Here is a 12,022-nt window from a genome sequence, read left to right as displayed (position 1 = left end):
TACCAGCTTCTAAAATTTTACGGTTCGTGACCGGCACGAACGATCGCAACTTAATAACAACTATACTTCCTTAAAAAAATTATTTTGAAGCATCGGTCACTTATCTTATGAATGTCATAGCTTAAAGACATATTTTCTGAACCTCAAACTTATCGAAATAGACGAGGGGTTACATACAGTTTCATTATTTGACAACATATACCCAAAAATGTGAAACTGTTATCCAGTATCAGATAACAGTTTATATACACTGCAGTTACATTTCAACACAACTACAATTACATTTCGATATAATTACAGTTTCATTCGATAATATAAAAACAAATGTGGGGCAATATCTTTTGAGATGAACTGTTGTATCAGTTACGAAGCTATTCAGTATCAGTTTATATACACTACAGTTACATTTCAACACAACTATAGTTACATTTCGATATAACTACAGTTTCATTCGATAATATAAAAACAAATGTGAGGCAGTATCTTTTGATATGAACTGTAGTATCCGTTACGGAGCTCCGTTACGACTAACAGCAACCGTTTCCCCTACGTACTGAAATAGCGTCGTTTTGGTGTAATTGTTTGATGAAATGAATGGTTTAGAATATTTTGATTTTAACAATTTTTTATTTTCCTATTTTATCCTCTACTATATCATTTACTTTTCCTAAATACCATTGCAAGTCCATTTGTAAACTTTAGTAACGGAATATATATATTTCATTAACTATTTATTATTCATAACTTACTCATTGAACTTCATAAGGTAGGTCTTAGGTTCGAACCTCATTCCAATCAAAGTTGGCATAATTGTTGAACATATACTATGAATACGTTAGAGTGTATTAAAAAAGTACAATATAAAATTTATCATGAACTCTAGTCAATTAATTAGCCAAATAATATACATAGCATTCAAAGTTGAACATCAAATCTATACTACTAATAAAAACAAAATCTTACTTTTGCAACTTCCCGTCTAAACTACCTCCCAAACTATTACTATATAAAATCTAATAATTATTATGGTAAATAATAGCTCAATAAATGTGACAATTTATATATATATATATATATATATATATATATATATATATATATATATATACATACATACATACATACTTAAGGTATACTAGTATAATTGCACAATATTACTATATTTTTTAATAATTATTATGGTAATTAAGAAATTAATTACACAGAATCTGAGGCAAATTAACATTTTTGTGTGCATGGACCATAAAAAAGGTACATTTTTAATATATTAAAATTACGTTATTTGTGTATCGGAGGTACATTATATAAAATAATGTACTTTCTCTAAATACAAGATAATTTTTAATATATTAAAAATGCATTATTTGTGTATTGAATATACAGAATAATATATTTTCAATACTCAGATAATGTACTTTTATTTATGGTTCACACCCCTGTTTGTACAGGACCATTTATAAATTGAACCTCGTGCCTTTCGCATGCAAAGAGAACACTCTACCATATGAGCTACATCCCCTATTGACACTTTTGTAGTCAGAATGCAATCTATATGAAATATAGAAAGAAGTATATAAAAAAAATATCAAAACCCACTCTATTAGAGCCAGGTTTCAATCCTAGGACCTGTGGGTTATGGGCCCACCACGCTTCTCAATTGCTTCACTTGTTTGGCTATGAAGGTAAACGCAATTACTACACTAATTCTTTAATTATTATGGAATAAATATTTATTACATGAGATAATGTTGATAACTTCATTTAAGAACCACATAAAAAACTAGTAAATAATTTCAGTTGGCAAGTAATTGTAACTTGAATTCCATACTTTCCCTGCTAATGTTAAGAAAATGCTCTGTTAATAAACTCTAATGAACATGATAATGTTGATTGATTTTGACTATCTTGGTTGACCTCGTCCTGATTGAGGTTAACTTCATCGTCATGATTTGGATTAATCTCATCCTCTTGATTATGGTTAGCCTCATCCTCCTGTTGATTGACCTCAACTTGATTTTTTGCATCCAGCACGTGTGTTCCTCCAGATTTGGAATTGTTTAATGACAACTCACTTAAGTCCAGCAAAATCTCATTCTCAGAAGCATCATTAGCATCTGTTAAATTATTTTGCACATTTTTTGAAACATCTACTTCCTCAATTTTAGTTGATTCATCGAACATAACATGGACTGATTCTTCTACCACCATCGTAGATTTATTCAATACTTTGAATGCTCTGCTGGTAGATAATATCCCAAAAATATTGCTTCATCTGCACACTCATCAAATGTTTTTAAATATGTTTTACCATTACTAAGAACAAACATTTGCAACCAAATGAATGAAAATAGCTAAGGTTATGTTTTCTCCCTTTCCATAATTCATATGGTGTTTTGCCATGCAACTTGTAAATCATACTCCTATTTTGAGTATAGCAAGCAATGTTGATAGCTTTTGCCCAAAATCTTTTTGGTAGATCGGCGGTCGAAATCATGACTCATGCGGCTTCTTTGAGCGTTCTATTTCTTCTTCCGGCAGCACCGTTTTGTTGCGACGTTCTTGTGGCTGACAATTGATGCAAAATTCCTTGGGAATTGCAATAAGCTTGTATCACGCCATTCACGAACTCTGTACCTCTATTTGTACGGATTTTGACTATTTTGACTTCTTTTTCATTTTGGAGTTACTTGAGTAATTCTGGTAGCTTTTTCTCCACTTCATGCTTCACCCTCTGTGTTATGCATTGCTAGTGAAGAGTTATGTGGAGTTTCGGTGATATTTGTTTTGCCATAGCTTGTCTCAGTGCTCTCATAGTGAAATCTAGGATTTGCATGCTTTGAAGTGATTTAGGCCATTATTGTTAACCCTAGCCTTAAAACCTACCCTTTATTACAATTGTTTTCCTTAGTTGTCCCCCTTTGAGCATTGTTTTGTTTAATAAATGCAAATCACTTAACTCGTTCTTTGTTATTGTTTTTCTTGTTTAAACTCGATCATTTAACACTTAGCCTTTAGCTTTATATTTCCATCCACCCTTTGAGAGAATGTAGCATTTGTTCTTTAATTTAGAAGAGATTTCTTTTTGGAGCTTATTTTGTTAGAACTTACTCTTGATATATTTGTCCTAGTGTGGGGGTTTGGTGAAAAGAATTGGTTGGTTGAAAAAAAGGAAAAAAAAAAAAGATTGAAAGAAAAGAAAAGAAAAGGAAAGAATTGTTGATTGATAAAAGTTTGAAAAAGAAGTTGAAAGTGATGAAAAGTTTGTGAAAAGAAAAGAGAAAAAGAGATGAGTAAAAGTGCAAGTGGTTTACTTTGCTAGATAAATTGTGTCCAACTCCAATGTTTTAGAGTGTTCTTGTGCTCTCAATTGTACTTTGCTCCATTGTCTATACTTGTAGTATCTCTTCTAGATTTAGTTGTGAATAGATGTGAAATTCTATCCTTTGTTTATTTTCCATACCCCTTCTTTGTTTAGCCACTCACCCTTAGCCCCATTACAAGCCGAATAAAGACCTATTTGATCTTAGCATGCATTTTTAGAGTTGATCAATGGGAGTATGACTGGCAAGTCAATGGGATCTCATCTTAAACCAAGTTTTGCATAATCTCAACTGAGTACTTGTGCATACAGGGTCCAAATCTACCTTAATTTTGGTGCCCGGTTATTGGCCTGAGAGGGGAACTCATTTGTGATTCTGAGATGATTCTTGAAGCAGGTTAGGTTGTATGAGTTGGTTGGTGATATGTTTGGTTGTGCAAGGAGGAAGTGTAATAGTTGCATTGCTTGGAAGGTGGATTGTCCTTGGTAATTGCTTGAGAACAAGCAAAAGTTCTAGTGTGTGGGAGTTGATATCTACTATTTTGTAGAATAATTCACCCATTATTTTAGTTGTTTTGATGCTTATTTTCTTTATCCTAGTGAAATTGAGAATTGTTTGTGTTATATTGTCCCAAGGGTTGAATTATCCACAAGGAGCAGCAAAAGAAGAATTTTGGAACATTTTGTACAAGTTTTGGAAGAAAAGGAAATTACCTAAAGAAGGAAAAGAAACAAGAATAAGAATTGGAAAAGAATTGGAAGCTGCCTCATGGGTCCAAGGCCCATCTGTCTCCTATTTATGCTGCAATTCTCTACAATTTAGGGAGTTCCCAACCCTAGTTAGTTTCAGTTTATTTTTCCTCTACTCTTTAGATTTCTCTAGCATAGTTTAGATTATTTTTACATTAGAGTATTTAATTTCAAGCTTGGAATGTTGGATTGGATTTGGATTTGTTCTTCATTACTAGTAAAGTTTTCTTCTTCCTTTATTTACTTCCTTTTCAGATTTCTTGCAATGTTTATGGTTATTTATTATTGCTTTGCTTTGTTTACTTTTATGATACATGAGTAGTAGTTAGCTAATGGGTTTGGATTAGGGTTCTATTGCTATTCTTGATGCTATGTTTATGATTATTGCATAAATGAGATAATTTATTAACTTAGGGTTTTTATGTTTGAATTGGATTATAAATTCCTCTTATTGATAATTGAAGCGCAGCTTTTATTGATTTTCTTTGGAGAGGATTTCATTACTACGAAAGTTGGGTGAAAGACTCAGCCTAACCAATTTCAATTCAATTTTTCCTACAATGAGAATAAGGGTAATTTGAGGGGCTTATAATGCTTTTGTGTTTTAAGGTTAAGATTGATGCATCACGAAAGTGGGGCAATCCTAGCCTAATTCTAGTTTATTGATTACAAAAGTAGCTGAACTGAATTCTTGAGTGCATTGCCAATAAATCCCTTGGTTAATTCTTTTTTCCCTAATTTTGAGATTGTTAAAACATCAAGATTGCAATACCCTTAATCTGACCCATTCTTTTTTCATATAGTTTATTCCTCATTTAATTTGCATCTTTTATTTTATTTACATTCCTTAATCTTAGTTTGCTTGGATTCTAGTGAATTCCAATACTTTAGTGCCTAGAATTCTACATATCATACAAGTACGTGCCATAGTCCCAATCCTCGGCGGAACGACATTTATACCGTCTTTTTACTATCACCATTTTACTCATCAAGCATATTGAATCTTTTGTCGTGTTCCAATCCACAACATACATATTTTTCTTTCTTGTTCCTTCGAGTACGACTTAGCCAGTAGATTCATTCTTCATTTGACATTTTTCTTTGAAGAATTCTACTAGATATCCTTTGTCACAAAATTGACTTGTGTTAATGAAGTTAAATTTGAGACCTTTCACATAAGATACATCTTCAATTTTCAAGCCATTCTGTTCAATTGTTCTGGTTCCTTTGGTTGAGCAGTATAGATTGTTTCCTCGGAACACTACTTTTGGTCTTTCGATAGTTTTGAAATTTACAAGACTAGATTTATTTATAGTCATGTGTCGAGAACATCTGCTATCGAAGTACCAAACTTCCTGTAAATAGTTCAAACATTTTTAGGTACCCAGTTTAGCTTGGGTCATTGGGTGTTAATCATTTTTGGTATCTAAATCCACCTTGTTCTTGTTAGGAACATAATGTAATAGGTTTTGATGATACCAAATGTAATTCATAATCCCCTAAGTCTCGAAAGATAGGATTTTTCTTCTAAGTTCGACAAGTAAACTAAAAGCGAAAATACAACCGGGTAACTTGAGCTCAACTCGGAAAATATTTAAGCTTAAGGTAAACTTGTTTGAACATCTTAGAAGTTTCGTGTTGTAAGCTTATAGATAGATCAGAAGAAGGCACGAGACTGCACTGGAGGAATAAGGGTCTACGAGACATCAACTAAGTCTCGAGACATAAGCAGAGTTCGAGAGATGGGATCTCTCGAGACATCAATCCAGTACGAGACATGGGATCGAGACATCGTGTAGTCGAGACATCAACATTAGTCTCAATAATCTGACACTTCTCCAAAGGTATGAATGGCAGTTAACATGCATGGATAAAATAATCCAAGTTTGGAGAAGAAGAATATCATGGAGATAAAATATTAAGGAGGTGCCAAAAGCTATATGATGGAACAACCGGAAGTGGATACCACGTTAGAACTCCACAACAAACGGATAGAAGGCGCACCAATCCAAAGTCGGTCTTATTCCCTAAAACGAGGATCAGTGGGAATATAAAAAGAGTAACTTTTGCCAAAAGCAGTAAGTGGAGCATGGACTCAAGAAAGTGGATTATGGGATATTCACTACAAGACAGAAAAGGCTCAAGTTACAAGACCACCACTCCATGGAACATGCTAAACATATGCAAGTCCCATGATCAGCATGGGAGACAGATTTCAAACGGAATAATTTTCCTTCCAACGGAATTATTCCTCAACTCTCATATATAAGGACGTGAAGACACAAAGCAAAGAGCAAGTGATTTTCATTGGAAAGAGGTTTCTAGTTCAAACGTTCATAGTGCAAGTGCTTAATTTGGAATATCATGCTGATATTCACAACAGCGAGAAAAACACATCTTGGTGTTTGAGAGAGTTACAAAGCTTAAACTGCTACACATCTAGAAGGTGATCGAAGCTGCTCTATAAGGCAGATTATCCAACGAAAGCTTTTGGTCAGATTGGAGATTGTTACACTCAACCTGTGACAACCGGAACAACCTTGCTTTGGAGAAGGCAAGAAGAGGCGGAGTAACCTGGGAGCTGTCTTGTGAAGATCCTGAGGCTTGAGGCGGGCTTGGTGATCAAAGCTCAAGTGCTCGAGAGGTGGAGTAACAAGAAGCGGGACGAAAAACCTGAGGCTTGAGGCGGGCTTCGTGATCAAAGCTCAAGCGCTCGATATTGTACTAAAAAGGGAAGTTTTAGTACAATCCTTCTAGGGAGTTTCTAGAAGAAGAGTGGACGTAGGCGGGTTTTCCGAACCACTTAAAAATCTCTCTTGCATTTACTTTCTGCTTTTTATCTCTCGCTAACTCTCGATCTGCATTGCATATAACCACACCTCTCGAACTAACTCAAACTCGTGCTAATTTAAAAAGGGGATAACTTTTCCGCTGCGCATAAAACTTTGTCTTCACCTTGTGAGGTATCGGATCTAAACATCCTAAGTCCAATACACACGAGAGGTCGAAAAAGATTTGCAAAATCTTATACAAGTCTATTCACCCCCCCTCTAGACTTGTACCCCATCCCCTTGGGACCAACAATTGGTATCAGAGCAAGTTCTCTGATCGATATAAACCTTTGTTTATATTGCCTAGAGATCCTTTAAAAGTTTTCAAAGCACGAGATAATTTTCAAAATGGACAGCATGTTGTCGAGACATCTCCTTTTTGATCTTAGTAGGTTTGACGACTGGAAAACACGCATGCTTGCGTACTTATCAGCCCTCCATGATGAGATGGCCGAAGTTATAACTTCTGGACCAGTCAAGATCTTAATGGTCAATACTGCTGCAGAACAAACCAAAGACACACCAAAGTACATCCCAAAACCTAGGGAAGAATGGACAAGTGATGATAGGAAGAGAAACAACCTGGACAATATTGCCAAGGATATTCTCTTCAGAGCTATAGACGAAACCATCTTCCCGAAAGTAAGAAAGTGCAAAACGGCAAAAGAGGTATGGGATACCTTGATGTTAATTGGTGAAGGTGACGAACAGGAAAAGGAGAACAAGCTCACTGTGGCTATGAAGAAGTTCGAGGACTTCAAGATGAAGCCAGGGGAGAGCATCGACAGCATGGAATCTCGGTTCATGAAGCTGTCAACCGAGATCAGTGATCTCGAGAAGGAGATCCCACAAAAGGAACTAAACCTGAAGATCTTACGAGGCCTTACCAAGGAGTGGGAGATGAAGGTGATCACAATGCGCGATCATAGGGATTTGAAGAACACCACAATCGACCAACTATTCAGAGATCTTAAAGCTTTCGAATTTGAGATGTTTCCAAGAGATGAGGACGTGGTGGACAGACGGAATGTGGCTCTGGGTGCTGATCAACCATCCACTTCCTCAAGGTCAGACCCTAATCCCACTAATCCTTTATCTAACGAACAATTTGCTCTCTTCATGAGAAAATTCAGGAAATTCATGAAGAAGACACCGGAGAGCAATACAAGTTCACCTTCCTCCTCAAGAAGGAAAAATGAGAGATACACATCCAGAAGAACGGAGGAAGAAGATCAAGGTCTATGCTACAATTGCAGGAGACCAGGGCACTTCAAGGCTGAATGTCCTTACCCACCGGTAAGCAAGCATCAAGGCCAGGAAGGAAAGGATTCCAGAAGGAAAGAGGAATCCAGGGAGAAGCCAGCACAAGGTGGCTTCAAAAGTTCATCAAAGACACATTCGCGCAGGAAGGCGCTTGTGGCCGAGGAACTTGAGAAGGCAATCGAGGAGTCCGAGACATCGAGCTCCAGCGATAGCAGTAGCAGCTCAGAGGATGAGAGGGGGCTCATCTATTTATACACTACAGAAGAGGATGATCAATGGTTGATGGCTATTAACAATGAGGTAACCTCCACTTCTACATCTCGCTGCTCAATCTCTACTTCTCAATGCTCTTCTTTTAGAAGCGATGAGGATCCCTTTGAGACCATGGAATTACTCAGGAGGGACCTCAACATCGCTAATAGCACTCATGCTAAAGTTCTGGAGGAGAATAGCAAACTAATTGCTAAAAGAGAAACGCTTAAGAATGTCTCGAAAGAGAATTCAGAGCTAGCTCTCAAAGTAAGCAACTTAGAAGCTGAGATCATCCAACTCAAGGAAGAGTGCAAAGCTCGAGAGGCTAGTGAGCTCAATCTTAGAGAGGTTATTGCATCATATACTAATTCCTCCAAGGCAGTGGAGAAAATGGTAAATGATCATAGGCCCACAAATGATAGAACCGGACTAGGGTTACGTCAGAACTGTCTCTCGAGAGATAAGCAGACCAACGGTTTGGGAACTTCAAGTAATGAAGGATCTCAACCCAAACCGAATAAGGGTCATAAAGGACCTACAAAAAAGACAAGAGTAGCTATTCATAAACCGTCCCTATACACCAGCAATGGAAAGTATAGGAAAGCTACGAAGAATGACCGGGTAAACAATATCGAGAGATCACCTAGCTATCTCTCGCAAGGCCATTCCGAGTACAAAAGAAGCTACATTCCATATAATGCGCCTCAAGGCAAATATGGAAGGTCTGAGATCCATAGAGTTAGGAACTCACGGATGGTGGAAGGCAGACACTACCCATCTGATGAGGACTGGTCACAAGAATATGAACCGTGGAACAAACCCCAGTTTCAACGGTACCACGTGACCAAACAAGCTATGAAAGGCATGGTGCGTAAGTTCAAGGTTAGGCCTCAACCTAAACTGATCTGTGCACCTAAGAAGCCCAGAGTCTTTGCTAGCATTCCTTATGATTATCAATCGTACAATGGCTACATTGCACCTAGGCCTGAAGTAATGGGCCCGAGGTATGAATGGATGCCTAAACTTACTAACCAACCAGGACCCAAAATTTGGGTACCTAAATCTGCTTGATTTGCATGCAGGACACCAGGGACGTATGGTTCATTGATAGTGGATGTTCGAGACATATGACGGGAAATCTAACTTTGCTAGAGAACATCCACCCTATCGAAGGTCCCTTGGTGACATTTGGCGACAACGAGAAGAAAGGACGCACGAAGGCTGTCGGTGAGATTCATAAGAATGAATTGGTGATCAAGGAGGTATCCTACGTTGAAGGACTCAAGTTCAACCTCCTTAGCACAAGCCAATTCTGTGACAAGGGCTACAAAGTCATCTTCACCAAAAGCAAGTGCCGGATCATACAAGAGAAATCTCTCGAAGTCGTCCTGGAAGCAGCAAGGAGATCTGCCAAACCATCCTGTTGGTCCCGAATGGGTGGTGAAAAGTCTAGAGGGGGGGTGAATAGACTTTTCAAGCAAATTAAAAATTAATAACACTTTAATTAAAAATAATTCCAAGTGAATAAATTCAACTTGAAATGCACAGCGGAATAAAGTACGTAAAGTGCTATAATTAAAACGCAGTGAAGGAGATGAGATATATCACATGCAATACGATAGAAATACTTGGAATAGCTCAAATGTGATATATAATAAATTTGGCTTGCATGCGGACGTAAGAGATAACAAATAATAGCAAACCCAGATAAGAATGAATAGTGATGAATAGTGACGAAATAGTAACTGGGTTTAGAAAATATTATGCTGCAAATTAGAGTGTGTGTGTGAGCATGAATATTATGTGTGCAGAGCAAAAATATATATATGTGGGCAGTAAATAAATGAGAGAGAGATTTTTAAGTGGTTCGGCCAAACCCAGCCTACGTCCACTATACTCCTTTCACTATCTTCAATCACCCAGATACAATAGTGAACACCAAGTGCCAACCCAGCACTTCTATCTACACCTAGTAGATATTGAGTATTTCGCACAAAGCTATACTCCTACACCAACGAGTGTCTCGCACAAAGCTACACTCCCCAGGGTTTTCACAAGCTTCTCTTGTTACTCAGCCATCTGTCTACACCACGTAGAAATTTTGATACAAGGTAGTAAAAGAGAATATTTTTCTCCAACTCTCAAGGACTAGAGATATGGGTTTCTGATTTTTCGAATTTTTCTTGCTTTGCTACTCTCAGATGTTTCACACTGCCTTTCTTGCTTATCACTTGTATATCTCTTTTTTTTTTTCTTGCTCAAGTGTCTCGTATTTATAGCTGATGAAAGAATTAATCCGTTGGAAAAAATTAATTCTTTATTGTTGATCTCATGTGCTGATTGCAGTCTCCATGTGGTTTAGGTAGTGTGCTGAGTTGTATTTCCGTTGTTGTATTTCTTCAGACTTCTTCCTTTGTCTTTGCATCTCCAGATATTCCTGCGTGATGCCTCCTGATATTCTGGTCATCAGTCTCTCCGCTTATTCAAAATATACAGAACTGATATTCCTCCGCTTCTTGCTCCTCTTGTTTTTCTTTCTCCCCTCCTGATATTCCTCCTCCAACTTTTCTTTTCTGGCCGAAAGGCCTTCTTTAATAACTTAAAATAATTAGTGTAGTGTAGTATTTGGAGCAAATCAGTCAAATATATCCGTTGAAGTGGGATAATTTGAACAAATCAGATTTATACACCTTTGTCTTTTTGTGTTTATATTACTTCCTTGTAATATTCTTCTTTTGTCCTTAGTGTTTGTATTACTTCCTTGTAATATTCCTTCATTTGTCCTTAGTGTTTGTATTACTTCCTTGTAATATTCCTTCATGAATTTTCGCATCTTCCATGTGCATTTTCGCAGTCTTCAATGTGCATTTTCATCTGGCATCTTCCATGTGCATTTTCGCAGTCTTCAATGTGCATTTTCATCTGAATTAATTTTTCTCAAAATAAACTCTCCTGGGATTCGAACACAGCACCACTTAGATCATTTCCCAAGTTCAACTCCAATGCTCTGCTCAATCCTTTGTTTACTATGCCTGTAAATAATATATAAGTAGTAATATTCTGAGAAGTTCTGATTTCCTAAAATTTCGTGGCTTAGGGGATTCGAACCAGAGACCCTTCACCATGTATACAAGTCTTCTACCATCTCTGCTGCTTCAACCATTTGCTACTTCTAGTGCTCCAATTAAATTTAAGCTCCGTCCAATTCGAACATAGTTCCTTCATTCTCCAAGAATTCTTCTAAGTGGACTTCTTAACTCTTTTAGATACATACCTCTACGAAATTTTTGGCTTTCTAATTTTTCAAACTAAAATACATTTTTGGCTCATCAAAATCTAAATACAAATATTCCTAACAAATTCCCCCTTTTTGATGATGCCAAAACCTATACTCAGTCATTTGGCTTAGTCTTTGAAAAATATAAACTTCAAAAATTTTCATTTTATTTCGACTAGCCATAGATGAGTTTAACAATGATTTTTGACTTAGAAGAATTGTTTTCAGACAATAAAATTCCTACATGCATTATTGAGACTGGTTTAATTCATTTTAAAATATTTCTCAATCATGCATTTATACAAACTAAATCAAAAACAATTCTTCATA

Source organism: Ipomoea triloba, chromosome 1 (genome assembly GCF_003576645.1).
Source record: "Ipomoea triloba cultivar NCNSP0323 chromosome 1, ASM357664v1".
NCBI lineage: Eukaryota > Viridiplantae > Streptophyta > Magnoliopsida > Solanales > Convolvulaceae > Ipomoea > Ipomoea triloba.
The sequence above is the reverse complement of the archived record's forward strand: the minus strand, read 5'-3'. Positions refer to the sequence as shown.